Source organism: Erinaceus europaeus, chromosome 2, assembly GCF_950295315.1.
Source record: "Erinaceus europaeus chromosome 2, mEriEur2.1, whole genome shotgun sequence".
Lineage (NCBI taxonomy): Eukaryota > Metazoa > Chordata > Mammalia > Eulipotyphla > Erinaceidae > Erinaceus > Erinaceus europaeus.
Genome location: NC_080163.1, coordinates 197431088 through 197447517, shown reverse-complemented (window position 1 = coordinate 197447517; position 16430 = coordinate 197431088). Strand labels below are relative to the sequence as shown.

Here is a 16430-nt window from a genome sequence, read left to right as displayed (position 1 = left end):
AGAGAAAGATAAGATACCTGCGGACCTGCTTCACTGCCTGTGAAGCGACTCCCCTGCAGGTGGGGAGCCTGGGGCTCGAACCGGGATCCTTATGTCGATCTTTGTGCTTTGCGCCACCTGCGCTTAACCCGCTGAGCTACGCCGGACTCCCCATCTGCTTTTTCTTATGTACTATAAGATACAGGGGATAGGGAGAGTCAGAAAGTGAGTGAGTGAGTGAGTGAGTGAGTTTGTGAGTAGAGAGACACCACCATTTTTCTGCTTTTGTGGTGGTGCTGCTCTTAAGTGGCGATTGGACTTGAAGCAAGTCGGAGTACAGTGAGTGTATAGGGAAGTCTTCCCTTTACTCCATGAGACACTTGATCACATCACTCGTCATCACGTCAGCGTGTGGGGAGCATCCGGGATTGGGTGCTCAGTATGTCATGCCCCAAGTATGAAGAGCCTTAAAAAGCAAACTGGGAAGGCATAGCCACTATTCATTTCTGCTTCCACCATGGCTTACAGTGCCTTCTCCTCCATATTCAACAGAATAATCACAGCCACAGCTGACGATGTCAGTACTACAGTGATAGAAATACTCGTGAACAGGCTGATGGCCGTCATACAGGAGCAGATCCCCATCACAGAAAACATGTTCATTGAGTTCTTGATGAAGGCTTTCCTGAAGTTTGTGTGGAAGAAAACCATCCCGTGGATCTGGAGCCGGTTGCCGCGCGCACGCCTAGGTAATGCCTTCCTGGCTGAAGGGGATGTGGTTTTGGAATTAGGAGTCTAAACTGATATTGACACAAACCTCAGGAAATCTCAGAAAGCTTTTTTTAAGGCATTGAAACTGAGAACTGAATTGCACAAGTGGTATGCGGTCTACCGGCCGGCCGGGTATGTGGTGACTTCCTTGTGCCAGGGTGAGTCCTGAGCCTGGGGTCCCTCAGGCGGGGCATGTCTAAGGGGCCAGAAAGTCCTGAATATTTGGGGTGGCCAGGAGGGATAAGAGAGTTGTAAGATCAAGAGGGGTCACATGCTGATGGCAAGGCCTGATCTGTGCAGCAATAAATGGTGGTGAGGCAGGAAACAGCAGGCAGGCAGGAATGGTGGGTGAGGCAGGAAACGCAGGTAGGCAGGAATGGTGGGTGAGGCAGGCAGGAAACGGAAACAGCATCAGTGAGATCCGGCGGGTGCACCGGGCAGTGGACATCCTTCTAGAGGCCATAGAAAATAATCTACAGGTGGCTGAGGGACGAAGCCCATTTCTTTTTGTTTCAGGAGGAAAAAAGGGCGTTTTGATGAAGTTATCGCTGATGGGCTGAGAAAGCCCAATGCCTGGAACAGTCTAGCCCCTAATCTCCACTTTTAGGCATTGGGAGGTGTTGTTTTCTCCGGGGCAGAGTTCAGTATGCCCAGCTAGCTTCGCGGCGGCTGAGCTGAGAATGCAGTTTAATCTTTATTCACGAGCAGGCAAGCAGTCCAACAAACTAATCACCACACAATGTGCTCCGCCATCTCGCTCCTCCAGCTTCAGAGTCAGGAACCCAAGAAGTAGGTAGGATAGGTGGCGGGGAGAAGCAAGAAGCTTGAAAAGCAAGGGCTAAACCAAATCTCCCGGAGGCAGGGGGAGTGAGACCAAACCAATGCAACAGAGTGACCATGTAAATAGACCACAACATTAAGCAATGTAACAGGAGGGCTCCCAGAAGCAGAACCAGAAGCATACCAACAATTTCCCCCTTTTCTTTTTAACTAATTGACCACAGTATCAGGAGCGTGGGGTGAACAGAAGCCTATATCGTACAGGCATTTTCAAAAAAGAAACTGGCACAAACATGGAGGAACAAGTAAGCGAGCAATTTCCCAGCAGGGAGGGGGGCAGTTGGCAAAACATTTCAGTTAGATAATGCACTGCTTATCTATCCCACCCCAGGTTCAGGCCTGGCCCCACTGCATTAAAAGTTTCAGTGCTGTGGCTATTTTCTTTTTCTCTTTCAAAAAGTAAACAAGGGGGAAGGGATCAAGCATTACTTCACAATGTCTGTCTCTTGCAGGGGCTGTTTTTCCCATCCTCTCTGGTTCACATATAGGTTTTCTCCACAAAGAATAGGGAAGCTGTAGGCAGCCATCACAGAGGGTAATTAAGAAAATGATAGAGGAGCCCTCTTCAAAATGGTGCCCAGCGGCAGCAACGTGGGTGTGCCCTTTATAGATGTTGCAAGGCTCTGCCCCCTTCATCTGGTCTAAGCCACACACACACACACTCATTACCATGGGGCTCAGCTTTTTTTGTGACTTTATTTATTATTTATTTGTTTATTTATTTATTTATTTTGCCACCAGGCTTATTGCTGAGCTCCAGTGCCTTCACACTAACCCACCGCTTTTGGTAGCCATTTTTCTCATTTCCTTTCTTTCTTTCTTTCTTTCTTTCTTTCTTCATTCCTTCCTTCCTTCCTTCTTTCCTTCATTGATTCATTCCCTCCTTCTTTTCTTTCCTTCTTTCTCTCTTTCTTTTTCTTTTCTTTATTTCTTTTTTTCTTTCTCTCTCTTTTAAGATAGAAACAGAGAAGGCAAAGAGAGAGTGAGACTTCAGCACCAAACTTTCCTTCATTGTGTTGTTGTTTTCTGTTGTTGTTTTACTTTTCTCTCTGCTTTTATTCTTCTGTTTTCCCTCCCTTTTCCTTATTCTTTTTCTTGTGAAGGCAAATTGAGAGGGAATGGAGAGACAGAGACTTGTAGCTCTGCTTCACCATTCATGGGGCTTCCCCACTTAAGGTGGGTGTCTGGGGCTTGAACCCAGGCTCTTGTTCATGGTGACAAATATAGTCTACCAGGTCCAACACAACCCACTCCCAGGGTCAACTTTTGCACTTAGAAACAGAGACCCTAGAGAGGGAAAGAGAACAGAGCATCAAAGCTTCTTCCTTCACTGCAGCTGGGCTTGAAGCTGTGTCGCACATATGGCAAAGCAGCTCACTACCCAAGTGAGCTGTGTTACCACCCTGGATGGAGTTTTGAACCAAGTACCGAGAGTCTCATTAAAATGCCTTCCCCTTTCTGCAAAGGGAAGGACACTCCAGGCACTGATCCCAAGCAACAGGATCATTAGGCTCACAGTTTAAGCCGTCACTGAGGCCTCTCTGTCTGATGAGAATAAAGTGTATAGAGAACTGCATGGCCTGGACCTTATCTTATAGTGGTCTAGTTTGAAGTCAGCAATAGATGAGGACCCTAGGGCATCTCAGGAACCTCCAAGGTGATGTCTCTCTCACTCACTTTCTCTCTGAAATAAAAAAGAAAGGATGGAAAGAAGGAAGAAAAAAAAGAAGAAAGAGAGAGTGAAAGAAAGAAAAGAAATGTCTACCTGGGAGCTGTGGACAGGGATCTGAAAAGACCTAAGAACTGAAAAATAAGAATAATAGACTGAGAGTCGGGCAGTAGTGCAGCAGGTTAAGTGCAGGTGGTGCAAAGTGCAAGGGCCCGGCTTAAGGATCCCAGTTCGAGCCCCTGGCTCCCAACCTGCAGGGGATTCGCTTCACAAGTGGTGAAGCAGGTCTGCAGGTGTCTATCTTTCCCTCTCTCTGTCTTCCCCTCCTCTCTCCATTTCTCTCTGTCCTATCCAACAACAATGACATCATTAATAACTATAACAATAAAACAACAATGGCAGCAAAGGGAATTAAAAACAAGAAGAAAAGACTATACAAAGGTCCCACCCTATACAATTGTTTCTCAACTTGACCTCAGTCTTTTAGGGAAGTGTCTCCCCACCATCAACAAACAGACAACCTGCCCTCTCAATCCTCAACAGTCTCCCCTCACCCCCTAGCCTTTTCTAAATTCTTCTGGGTTTCTGCAGTGTCTTTTTCTTGCCAGTACATTTGTTTCCTTGTGGTGCTAGAATCTCTGGTTCTATTGCCACCTGGTAGTGAACAAAACTTGACTATTTCTGCGGTTTCCCCTAACCATAGAAGCTCTCCTATGGCTGTGGGATTCCATCCTAGATACTTTCCAAGGATGGACTCCCGCTGAGGTGAGCTGTCTCTCAGCACCTAGTTTCCCATTTTTCCCTGAAGTTTGAACCCCCTGCCCCCTATTCTTCCCAGGAAACCTAGCTCCTTTAATTTCTACCTCTCTCTCTCTTTCTTTATTCCCTTCCTTCTTTCTTTTTCTTATTTTGTTAGTAATTTAATATTGATTTATGAAAGTATGAGATAACAGGGATCTAATTCCACACAGTTCCCACCACCAGAGTTCTATGTCCCTCTATTGGAAATTGCAGTAGTTCTTCCAAGGTCACAGACATGGGTTGACTATTATTCCTATTGCTATCTATATTTTCATAAAATTGCCCCTTTTTTGCCTCCAGGGTTATTGCTGGGACTCAGTGCCCGCACTATGAATCCACTGCTCCTGGAGGCCAATTTTTCTCCTTTTGTTGCCTTTGTTGTTGTAGCTTTGTTGTGGTCATTATTATTGTTGTTGATGTCGTTTATGTTGGATAGGACCGAGAGAAACTGAGAGAGGAGGGGAAGACAGAGAGGGGGAGAGAAAGATAGACACCCGCAGACCTGTTTCACCGCCTGTGAAGTGACTCCCCTGCAGGTGGGGAACCAGGGGTTCAAACCGGGATCCCTATGCTGGTCCCTAAGCTTTGCGCCACGTGCGCTTAACCCACTGCTCTACTGTCTGACCCCCTTAATTGCCCTTTTTCCTCTAAGGTCCTGCCTTCTCTTCCTTTCTAAGTCATAACTACACCTATTGCTACTTCTAAATGTCCTGTCTTTCCTTTTTCCCCTCTTCTCTCTCTGGGTCCTGATGGAACTGGAGTTCAGAGCTCTCTGTTTATCTTCCCTTAACATTTCTCCCCCTTTGGGGAAAGATAATTCTTTCTGGGGTGCAGAAGGAAGTCTGTCTTTTGCAATTGTTTCTCCACTGGACATGGACATTGGCAGGTGGATTCATATCCTCATCCTGTTTCTGTCTTTCCCTAGTCGGGTAGGGCTCTGGAGAGGTGAGGTTCCAGCCCTTTTCAATCTCACAGGACCCTTCTTAGTTCTCTTCCCTTGTTATCTCTGCATGGCGCTAACTAGCAGCTCCACTGGGGGACAGTTTGGAGCTCAGAGTTGCCATCTGTCCAAGTGGAGATGTTGCAACTCCTGACCAGACCCAGTTGAGAACAAATGTTGACTCACACCACAGCCTGAACTGAGCTGGAGACAAAACACCCTGGAATGTATAAAAACAGTATCCTCGCTAGGTCCTACCCGTCCTGTCCTAACTCAGCACCGTCTCCTGGCTGGAACACAAGCTATCCTTCTACTTCCTCCCTCCCTGCACTGGACTCTTATGACAAAATTTTCCTCTTAGGAGGCCAGGCAGTGGGGCACCTGGTTGAGCTCACCCATTGCTATGCACAAGGACTGGAGTTCAAACCCCCACTCCCTACCTGCAAGGTGGAAGCTTCGAGAATAGTGAAGCATGTCTGCAGGCATATATTTCTATCTTCCTCTCTCTGTATCCCTATCCCTTCTCAAATTCTCACCAAATGAAAGGAAAAGAAACAAATAAAGATAGATAGAGAAAGAAAAACTAAAATAAGGGGCCATGTTTAAGTGCACTTAGTACTATGCACAAGGACCTATGTAAGGACCTGGGTTTGAGCCCCACTCACACCTGCAGCAGGGATACTTAATAAATGCTGAAGCAGGTCTGCAGGTGTTTACCTTTCTACATCTCTAACTTCCCCTCCTCTCTCAATTTCTCTCTGACCTATTGAATAAAATGAAAAAAAAAAAAGCTACCAGGAGTGGTGGATTCATATTGCTGTCTACGAAGCCCATCAATAATTCTGGAAGCAAAAAAAAATTTTTCTCCCTCCTCTTTTGGGTGTAAGTAGGGGATGAGCACTGAAGATCAAACCCAGGGCTTGATCAATGTGAGAATGGGCTCTGTCACTGCACTCCACACCCTGTCAACACTGGATTCTTCACGCCCAGTAGTGCCCATTTGGGATGTTCACTTTCTTTTACCGACTTTCCTCTGCATAGGTTTGAGATTCTTCTCTTAGAGTCTCCTCTAATCCTCAATATGCTGGGAATTTTTTTTTTTTTTGCCTCCAGGGTTACCACTGGGGCTCAGTGTGTATACTACTAATCCACTGCTTCTGGAGGCCATTTTTTTCATTTTATTGGATAGGACAAAAATAAGGTGAGAAGAAAGGGGGAAATAGTAAAGGGGAGAGAAAGATACACACCTGCAGACCTGCTTCACCACTTGTGAAGCATCCCCCTGCAGGTGGGGAGTTGGGAGCTAGAACCCAGATCCTTGTGTGGGTTCTTGAGCTTAACCAGATGTGCCACCATTCCCCTTGTCCCCCTCCTTACACTAAGAATCTTTACAATCTCCAATCCTGTAGGCCAGGAAGTGGCATAGTGGAAAAAGTGTTAGTCTCAAGTATGAGGGCCCATGTTTCACTGCCAGCATCACATGTGCCAGCAAGATTCTTTGGTTCTCTTCCTTTCTTCCTCATTCCCATTAATAAACTCATCTTTTTTCCTTTAAATCTCCAATATCATTTTTTATTTATTTTTTATTTAAGAAAGGAGACATTAACAAAACCATAGGGTAGGAGGGGTACAACTCCACACAATTCCCACCACCCAGTCTCCATATCCCATCCCATCCCCAATAGCTTTCCCATTCTCTATCCCTCTGGGAGCATGGACCCAGGGTCATTGTGGGGTGCAGAAGGTGGAAGGTCTGGCTTCTATAATTGCTTCCCCACTGAACATGGACGTTGACTGGTAGGTCCATCCTCCCAGTCTGCCTCTCTATTTCCCTAGTAGGATGGGTCTCTGGGGAAGCAGAGCTCCAGGACACATTGGTGGGGTCTTCAGTCCAGGGAAGCCTGGCCAGCATCCTGATGGCATCTGGAACCTTGTGGCTGAAAAGAGGGTTAACATACAAATCCAAACAAATTGTTGAGCAATCATGCACCCAAAGGTTGGAATAGTAGAGATGAAGTGTTGGGAGGGTACTCACTGCAAACTCTAGTGTACTTCTGCTTTCAGGTATATATTTTGCACTAGTTTATGGATACATGTGAACATATGCTCTCTCTCAAAGAACCTGGTCTTTGTCTAAGTTTTGGGACTTTGTTAGGAAGTGAACCACCTGAGATGGAATTAGAGTATACTATGAAAGGAAAGGTCTCACCCGAGTAATGAAGCTGAAGGGTTGTCATTCCACATGTGAAGTCTCTGGACACAGTCTGAGTTGAAGCATGTTGAGGTGTCAGTTGTTGCATTGATTAGGTTGTGATCGGCGGATGCAATATTATTTTATATGGATTGGAAGAGGCATGTGGGAAAGTGAGCCCTACCCTAAGGTTCCAGGACTGGGGGAAATATAGGCTCTATTGTGTAAATGTGAGGTTCCTGCTGTCTTAGGGTTCCAAAAGACAATGGATAGTTATTGTTATCACATTATTTGGTAATTGGGTTAACTTTGAAAAGTCTCTTTGTTAGGGTTTGCTGTATAATACCCTCCAATATCATTTTTAACATTTTATAGTTGTATGTATTGGGTAAAGACAGATAAATAGACAGGAAGGGGTGAACCACTGCCGGGCCCCTAAGTCTCTGATCTTAACTCAGCCCAGAACACCCGTCCTTCTTTATCATCATTCACTCCACCTCTGCCTTCAAAAATGTCTGACTTTTCTCCCAAGTCCCGCTATGTTGAAGTGTATTGTTGGTATGCATGAGACCCCTTCTGTTTCATTTGGTTTAAATCCCCCCTGCTTAACACTATTCTATTTACATAACCACTGTTAACAAGTTCCACCCTCCCTCCAGGGCACTGTGGTTCAGTGATAGGATTCTCGCCTGCTCTGCCCCTTCTTTGTCACACTCTGATTTTCACCAGTCACTTTTCTCTCCACCCTCTCTATGTCACATCCTGTTTCCACCCTACTTGACAAGTATATATAAAGACAGCATTGTGAGTTTTAGAGTACTTTAGTTTAGCTTAGCTCGGCTTAGATTGTGCTGCGCCCTGCATGAATAAAGAGATACTGCCTACAGCTCAATTATGAGTCCCTGGTCATCTGTTACCCGCCCGTGCCCGTGAAGCCAGCCCGGCGAAAACAACCTAACCCGTCAAAAACGACATATGGCGCAACAACGTGGGACCAGACCTGCGCAACTCCCAGATAAGTGAAGACTTTGCCTACCTATGCACTATGGTCTTCTCTTCTACTTACGAAGAGGTTTGCCAAAGCCTCTACTGTTTCATCATGAGACAGTTACTCTGTCTCTGGAACATTTTGCTCTGGGCCAAACTTTGTTTCCCTGACCGGGAACTTTGGTTTCTTATGACCGGGATAATAGAGCTTGGGAGATGCACGGAGATTTCTCCTTGGACTTTCTGGATTCCCTCTCTCATGTTTCCCGAGGAAAAGGACTACATTTTGCTCCAGGCCATAATTCCGTTCTTTATGACCATGATCGTAGACCTTGGGATATGCATGGGGATTTCCCCTGGGACTTTCTGGACTTCTTCTCGAATGTTTCCCGTGGAGAAGGACTACTCTAGTTTGAGGAGCATTCTCGAGTACCCTGGCAGTTCCCAAGTATGGAGACACGTGGTTAGTTCTACTCTCCTGATTGGATTCTTTCTTCGATGGGAAGACACTTTTAAAAATGGGTGCCTGAAGCAATCCAGCAGGAACAGTCCGAAGCACCCTAAATGGAATTTCGAGGAGCTTTTTGAACTAGGTCGCCCTCCGGGGATTCTTAATCCTACATGGTGAGATCTTGATAATCTGGTTCAAGTTGCGTTTCATAAGAGAATGATTTGAATGACTGAATTTTTGTTTGACATTGACTTAAAAAAAATGCTGGACGCAGCCATGATTTCTAGAGACATCCAGAAACAATTCAAAAATTGTTTTTTCCCTCCTATGATTTCTCTTTTACGTCTTGACATGAATCTGAAACGTTTAATCCTGAAAACTGTATGAGTTATGGGTGGGGCAGATAGTGCAATGATTATGTTAATTATTCTCATGCCTAAGGCTTTTAACCGTGGTTCTTCTGTTTACCTTTCCACATTTTATTGAGTTTAAAGTGTTTTAACAACCTTGAAATGATACTAGAAAGGACTTCCAATTATAATGGAGTTATCAATGATAGTAAACTTCTAATCTGCTACAAGTTTTGTTTGACAAGTAAGTGAATTTCAGCTGTCAAGTCTTCACATGAAAAAGCATCTACTCAAATGGAATTCCCGGAAATCCATTTGGACCCCTGTTCTCTGACATCGCCCCCGGAAACCAATGATGTGACCTGGCACGGCCTGAAGAAACAGATTCACAGACTCGAAAGCTCACTCTCTACAGAAAAGCAGAATTCTGGTGGCCAACATTCCCCATCAAGACAGACGTGCAGCGTTTCATCCTCCGGCATTTTCTTCTGTGGTCAGCTACTTTGGACTGACACCTCCATCGGACTTACTGGTACACACTGCTGTGTTTCTCAAAGACTAACTTCAGCCAATTGCCTTGAAACTTTATAGACCATGTCCCCTCGCCTGCAGGCTCTGTCCCAGAGGCAGAAAACTCCCCCTCCTTATTAGGTTATGCCCACAGAGGCATGAAGCGCCCCAAGAGGCAATAGATGCCCACAGAGGCAGGAAACGCCCTTTGAGGCAAGAGATGCCCCCAGAGACATGAAGCGTTCCCAGAGGCAAGAAATGCCCTTTCGCCTGCTAGGCCTTGCCCTTTGAGGCAAGAAAAGCTCTCCTTGGCATCACACTGGTTATTGCTGCTCGCCTATTTTGTTTACCATGTCTTATGCCAGTTCTTTTGAAAACGCCTGTATGATATACATTTCTGTTCACCCTACAATGGCCATTAGTTAAAAAGAAAGGGGGAATTGTTGGTATGCATGAGACCCCTTCTGTTTCATTTGGTTTAAATCCCCCCTGCTTAACACTATTCTATTTACATAACCACTGTTAACAAGTTCCACCCTCCCTCCAGGGCACTGTGGTTCAGTGATAGGATTCTCGCCTGCTCTGCCCCTTCTTTGTCACACTCTGATTTTCACCAGTCACTTTTCTCTCCACCCTCTCTATGTCACATCCTGTTTCCACCCTACTTGACAAGTATATATAAAGACAGCATTGTGAGTTTTAGAGTACTTTACTTTAGTTTAGCTTAGCTCGGCTTAGATTGTGCTGCGCCCTGCATGAATAAAGAGATACTGCCTACAGCTCAATTATGAGTCCCTGGTCGTCTGTTACCCGCCCGTGCCCGTGAAGCCAGCCCGGCGAAAACAACCTAACCCATCAAAAACGACAGTGTATGTACATAATAGAGTGGACAGTAGAATCCACTGCTCAGTTCCTGCACCAAAGGCTGCTCATTTACCAGCACAGATGCCATGGACAGCAAGGGTTTGCCCTGCAAACTTCAGCAGGTCCCTCCAATGCCTTCTGAGGACACCAGCCTCAGACACAGTGGAACACAATCTCTGAGCCCACAACAAGACTGCCCAGGGCTGCAGAGGGAGCCCCAGGTCCCAGGGTCTGGTTGCAGTGGGTCCCTCATCCCCACCCTGCTCTATCCACCTGCCCCTCCCCAACCCATCTTGCTGTGTTCTGCTTCTAGGAAATGTCACAGAGCTGTCCCCACCAGCAGTAGTCCAAGACATTCCACTCCATCTATCTCAGAGTAGTTCCTGAATTGATGTCAATTGTATTTATTTTATTATTGTTATTTTTAAGCAAGAGCACTGGGGGAGGGCAAACAGTGTTGAATTGGGTTAAGCATACATAGTAGAAAGCACAAGGACCCACACAAGGATCCAGGTTCAAGCCCCAGAATCCCCACCTTTAGGGGGAGGTTACTTCATGAATGGTGAAGCAGGTCTGCAGGTGTTTTTCTCTCTCTCTTCTTTCTCTCTCTCTATCTATCTATCTACCTATCTATCTATCTATCTTCACCTCCTCTCAGTTTCTCTATTCCATCTAATAAAATGGGGGGAGGCCACCAGGAAAAGTGGATTAATAGTGCTGGTTCCAATAACCATGGAAGCAAAAAAATAAATAAAATAAAATAACTAGAACACTGTTCAGCCTTGGCTCATGGTGGTGTTGAGGGATCCAACCAGGGACCTTTGGAGCCTCCGTGATGAGAATCTTTTTGCATGTGTAACTATGATACGGTCTTCTCCAGTCTTATTAATTAATTTATTTATTTATTTTTACCAGCGAACCAACTGCGACTGTGACAGTGTATTGACAGTGATGAAGGGAATCGAACCTGGCAACTTCAGAACCTCAAGCATGAATGTCTTTTTGCATAACCACTAAGCTGTCTCCCTCCCCTCACCCACACTAGTTTCAGAGTCAAACCAACTAAAGTCACTGCAAAATATCAGCAAATGTCTCGCACCGTGGAATTTGAGTGTCCAGTGGCCTGGCCACTGTCACTTGCGTGTCCCTCGATATTTCCTCTGTGGTCATCAGAGAAGGAATTGGGATTCATGGCTGGGATCCTGTGTCTGTGCTCAGCAGTGTGGCAAATGAATGGCAACAACAAGGGTGAGCTCAACCCTGAGCACTGAAGCAAATAAGGGGCGGGCCCTAGGTCCTGTCCTGCAGCACCAGGACAGGAAAGCTGCTCATCAGGCTGGAGAGTCAGCCATCTTGGCTTCTGAAAATGCTCCTGCCAAATGCAGATAAGAGAGTGTCTGATGAGAGGTGGGACCAGCTCCTGAGACCATGTTTGGGACAACTGGACCTCAGATTCCCTGAATCCTCTTAGGCTGGTGAAGACACACTGCTTCTCACAAGAACACTGAAGATGGTGTAATGACAACTATCAAACAACCCAAACACAAATGTATTAATATCATCCTCCCAGACCCGGCTTTGAACCCTAGTCTTGGCGCATTGTAACTGTGTGTGCTCAACAAGGTGTGCCACCACCCGGCCTCTGGTTATTTTTGTTGTTGCTATTGCTGTTGATGTTGTTAGAAAAATCTAGAGTGTTAGAAAAATCATCACCCCCACTCCACCCCCACAAGAGGGGAGTCAGAACGTGGAGCCTTAGGTGGGTCTTTGCACCACGTGCGCTTAACCCAAGGTGCTATAGCTGGAGCCCCCTGTTGTAGTGCAAAGAGACTTTGTCTCTTGGGACTTCAGTGTATATGATCATTCTTGTAGTTTCCGCCAGGCTGGCTTCATGGGTGGGTAACAGACGACCAGAAACACACGGCTGAGCTGAGAACGCTGTTTAATCTTTATTCAAGAGTGGGCAATGTGCTCCTCCATCTTTCTCCTCCCCAGGAAGTACGTAAGGTAGGGGCCAGGGAGAAGGGAGAAGCGCGAAAAGGCAAAGACTAAACCATAATCTCCTGGAGGGGGGGGAGCGAGTGAGACCAAACCAAAATGAAGCGTACCAACAATTCTAATGACAGAAATATATTTCCTCACTGAGGAAATATATTTCTTCCCCAGAGCTAAGTTTTATGGAAATATGGAGAGTCAACCATCAGCTCTTCATATGGAAATAAAATAACTTTCAGGTCACACACTTAAACATTGTGGCCTGGCTTTATTGACAACCGATGGCAAGGCCCCACCCCTGGTCTTCTCCCCTGGAAAGGCTTGTGGGTGTTGATAGTTGCGTTTAACTGAGTCATGAATGACTCAGTCATGACTATTTACACGACCTCCTATACACCCGAAAAGGAGGAGTTCTTAGGTAGGAGAGAAAGGCACAATAGAAAATAAATCACAGAAGCTCCGGGTCCTACCCGTGTGCTTTCCTCCACCGCCCTCCATAGGATTACTTCCTAATAATCTCATTTATCAGAGTCAGGGAACAATCTCATGAGTTTCTATAGTCCCAGGAGTTGTTTTAGGAGAACTGAAGGAGGGTGTCCGAAGCACCACTGATTTGGCCAATCAGAAGCATCAATGGTTTATTCTTGCTACCAGCTGACAAAAGCGAAGGGTCTTAGGCATGAGAGTCTCATGGCAGCTCCCCTCCCTCCATGCATGGGTCTGTGCATTCAGGGCCCAGGCTGCTGCCAGGGGCGCCCATGGGTGTGGGGCGCTGGCTAAATGTGGCAGGCCACAGGTAGCAGTGCACAATTGAACTGGTAGATTGTCAGGCTGGCTTCGTGAGAGGAGACAGACGACCTGGGACTCATGGTTGAGCTGTAGGCAGTATCTCTTTATCCATGCAGGACGCAGCACAATCTAAGCCAAGCTAGACTAAACTAACACTAAAAACAATCTTGTATATATATATATATATATATATATATATATATATATATATATATATTAGCCAAGTAGGGTGGGAACAGGATGTGACATAGAGAGGGTGGAGAGAAAAGTGACTGGTGAATATCAGGGTGTGAAAAGGAGAGGGGGCGGAGCAGGCAAGAACTCTACCACTGAACCACCAATGCCCTGGAGGGAGGGTGGTGCTTGTTAACAGTGGTTATGTAAATAGAATACAGTGTTAAGCAGGGGGGATTAAACCAAATGAAACAGAATGGTTTTTTTTTTCTTTTTTTTTTTTCCTCCTCCAGGGTTATTGCTGGGCTCGGTGCCTGCACCATGAATCCACCGCTCCTGGAGGCCATTTTCCCCCCTTTTGTTGCCCTTGTTGTAGCTTCGTTGTGGTTATTACTATTGCCCTTGTTGAGGTAATTCGTTGTTGGATAGGACAGAGAGAAATGGAGAGAGGAGGGGAAGACAGAGAAGGGGAGAGAAAGATAGACACCTGCAGACCTGCTTCACCACCTGTGAAGCGACTCCCCTGCAGGTGGGGAGCCGGGGGCTCGAACCGGGATCCTTAAGCCGGTCCCTGCGCTTTGCGCCACATGCGCTTAACCCACTGCACCACCGCCCGACCCCCACAGAATGGGTTTTTAAAAGCAGAATTAGAAGCATACCAACAATTCCCCCTTTCTTTTTAACTAGTGGCCATAGTATCAGGATTGTGGGGTGAACAGAAACCTATATCGTACAGGCATTTTCAAAAGAACTGGCATAAGACATGGAAAACAAAATAGGCGAGCAGCAATGACCAGTGTGATGCCAAGGGGAGTATTTTCTGCCTCAAAGGGCAAGGCCTAGCAGGCAAAAGGGCATTTCCTGCCTCTGGGGGCGCTTCATGCCTCTGTAGGCATCTCTTGCCTCAAAAGGGCGTTCATGCCTCTGTGGGCATCTCTTGTCTCAAAGGGCGTTTCTTGCCTCTGTGGGCATAACCTAGTAAGGTGGGGGAGTTTTCTACCTCTAGGGACAGAGCCTGCAGGTGAGGGGACATGGTCTATAAAGTCTCAAGGCAACTGGCTGAAGTTAGTCTTTGAGAAACACAGCAGCGTGTACCAGTAAGTCCGATGGAAGTGCCAGTCCAAAGTAGCTGACCACAGAAGAAAATGCCAAAGGATGAAATGCTGCACATCTGTCTTGATGGGGAATGTCAGCCACTGGAATTCCGCTTTTCTGGAGAGAGTGAGCTTTGAGTCTGTGAATCTGTTTCTTCAGGTCACATCATTGGTTTCTGGGGGTGCATTATAGTCATTCCATCTTGTGGGCGATGTCAGAGAACAGGAGTCCAAATGGATTTCCGGGAATTCCATTTGAGTAGATGCTTTTTCAGGTGAATACTTGACAACTGAAATTCACTTACTTGTCAAACAAAACTTGTAGCAGATTAGAAGTTTACTATAATCGATAATTCCATTATAATTGGAAGTTCTTTCTAGTATGATTTTAAGGTTGTTTAAACAGTTTAAACTCAATAAAATGTGGGAAGGTAAACAGAAGAACCACGGTTAGAAGCCTCAGGCATGAGAATAATTAACATAATCATTCCACTATCTGCCCCGCCCATAACTCATACAGTTTTCAGGATTAAATGTTCCAGATTTATGCCAAGACATAAAAGAGAAATCAAAGGAGGGAAAAACAATTTTTGGATTGTTTCTGGATGTCTCTAGAAATCACGGCTGCGTCCAGCATTTTTTTAAGTCAATGTCATACAAAAATTCAGTCATTCAAATCACTCTCATGAAACGCAACTTGAACCAGATTATCCAGATCTCACCATGTAGCATCATGAGTCCCTGGAGGGCGTCCTAGTCCAAAAAGCTCCTCGAAGTTCCATTTAGGATGCTTCTGACTGTTCCTGCTGGATTGCTTCAGGCATCCATTTTTAAAAGCGTCTTCCCATCGAAGAAAGAATCGAATCAGGAGAGTAGAACTAACCACGTGTCTCCATTCTTGGGGACTGCCAGGGTACTGGAGAACACTCCTCAAATTAGAGTAGTCCTTCTCAGTGGGAAACATGTGAGAAGAAGTCCGGAAAGTCCCAGGGGAAATCTCCGTGCATATCCCAAATTCTACAATGGTCATAAAGAACCAAATTGTGGCCTGAAGCAAAATGTAGTCCTTCTCATCTGGAAACATGGGAGAGGGAATCCAGAAAGTCCAAGGAGAAATCTCCATGCATCTCCCAAGTTCTATGATTAGGGTCACAGGAAACCAAAGTTCCCAGTGAGGGAAACAAAGTGTGACCCAGAGCAAAATGTTCCAGAGACAGAGTAACTGTCTCATGATGAAACAGTAGAGGCTTTGGCAAACCTCTTCATAAGTAGAAAGGCAACCCATTGGGATGGGTAGCCAGTTTTACTTATCTGGGGGATGGGCAGGTTAGGTCCCACGTGGGTGCTGGTCCCTGTTTCAGGCGCCATTATGTCGGGCTGGCTTCATGAGAGGAGACAGACGACCCGGGACTCATGGTTGAGCTGTAGGCAGTATCTCTTTATTCATGCAGGACGCAGCACAATCTAAGCCGAGCTAGACTAAACTAACACTAAAAACAATCTTGTCCATATATATATACACTAGCCAAGTAGGGTGGGAACAGGATGTGACGTAGAGAGGGTGGAGAGAAAAGTGACTGGTGAATATCAGGGTGTGACAAGGAGAGGGGGCGGAGCAGGCAAGAACTCTACCACTGAACCACCAATGCCCTGGAGGGAGGGTGGTGCTTGTTAACAGTGGTTATGTAAATAGAATACAGTGTTAAGCAGGGGGGATTAAACCAAATGAAACAGAAGGGGTTTTTAAAAGCAGAATTAGAAGCATATCAACAGTAGATGAGCTTAACCATTGTGCTATCTATCTCTATACAGCTAAGCCAATTTTTGAAGTTCAGTTTTAGGGTGAAATTTACCATTCAGAGAAGAAGGAGAAAAAGGAAAAGAAAAGCGGCTGGCAGTAGACAGTTCACTCAACAGAGTGCAAGTTTTGCCATGTTCAAGGGCTGGGCCTCATGGGAGCCCCATCACCCCAGGGGTAGTTCAAGTGTTTTGATGTCTATCTGTGCTTCTCTCTCTCCAGATAAA

General features: G+C 45.9%; 3 long non-coding RNA genes across 3 annotated transcripts in view; 2 read left to right on the top strand and 1 right to left on the bottom strand.

The window, feature by feature from the left end:
- The window catches only part of LOC107523560 (uncharacterized), a 46421-nt gene extending 34987 nt beyond the window's left edge, over nt 1–11434 (top strand). Inside the window, exon 3 of the long non-coding RNA XR_009548394.1 lies at nt 11269–11434. This is a non-coding gene — a long non-coding RNA (uncharacterized LOC107523560). The remainder of the gene's footprint in view (nt 1–11268) is intronic.
- LOC132536857 (uncharacterized) overlaps nt 1–16430 on the top strand; it is a 397589-nt gene that overhangs the window by 186829 nt on the left and 194330 nt on the right. The gene's annotated exons all lie outside the window — the stretch shown is intronic.
- The window catches only part of LOC132536855 (uncharacterized), a 287606-nt gene that overhangs the window by 114951 nt on the left and 156225 nt on the right, over nt 1–16430 (bottom strand). The window lies entirely within an intron of this gene.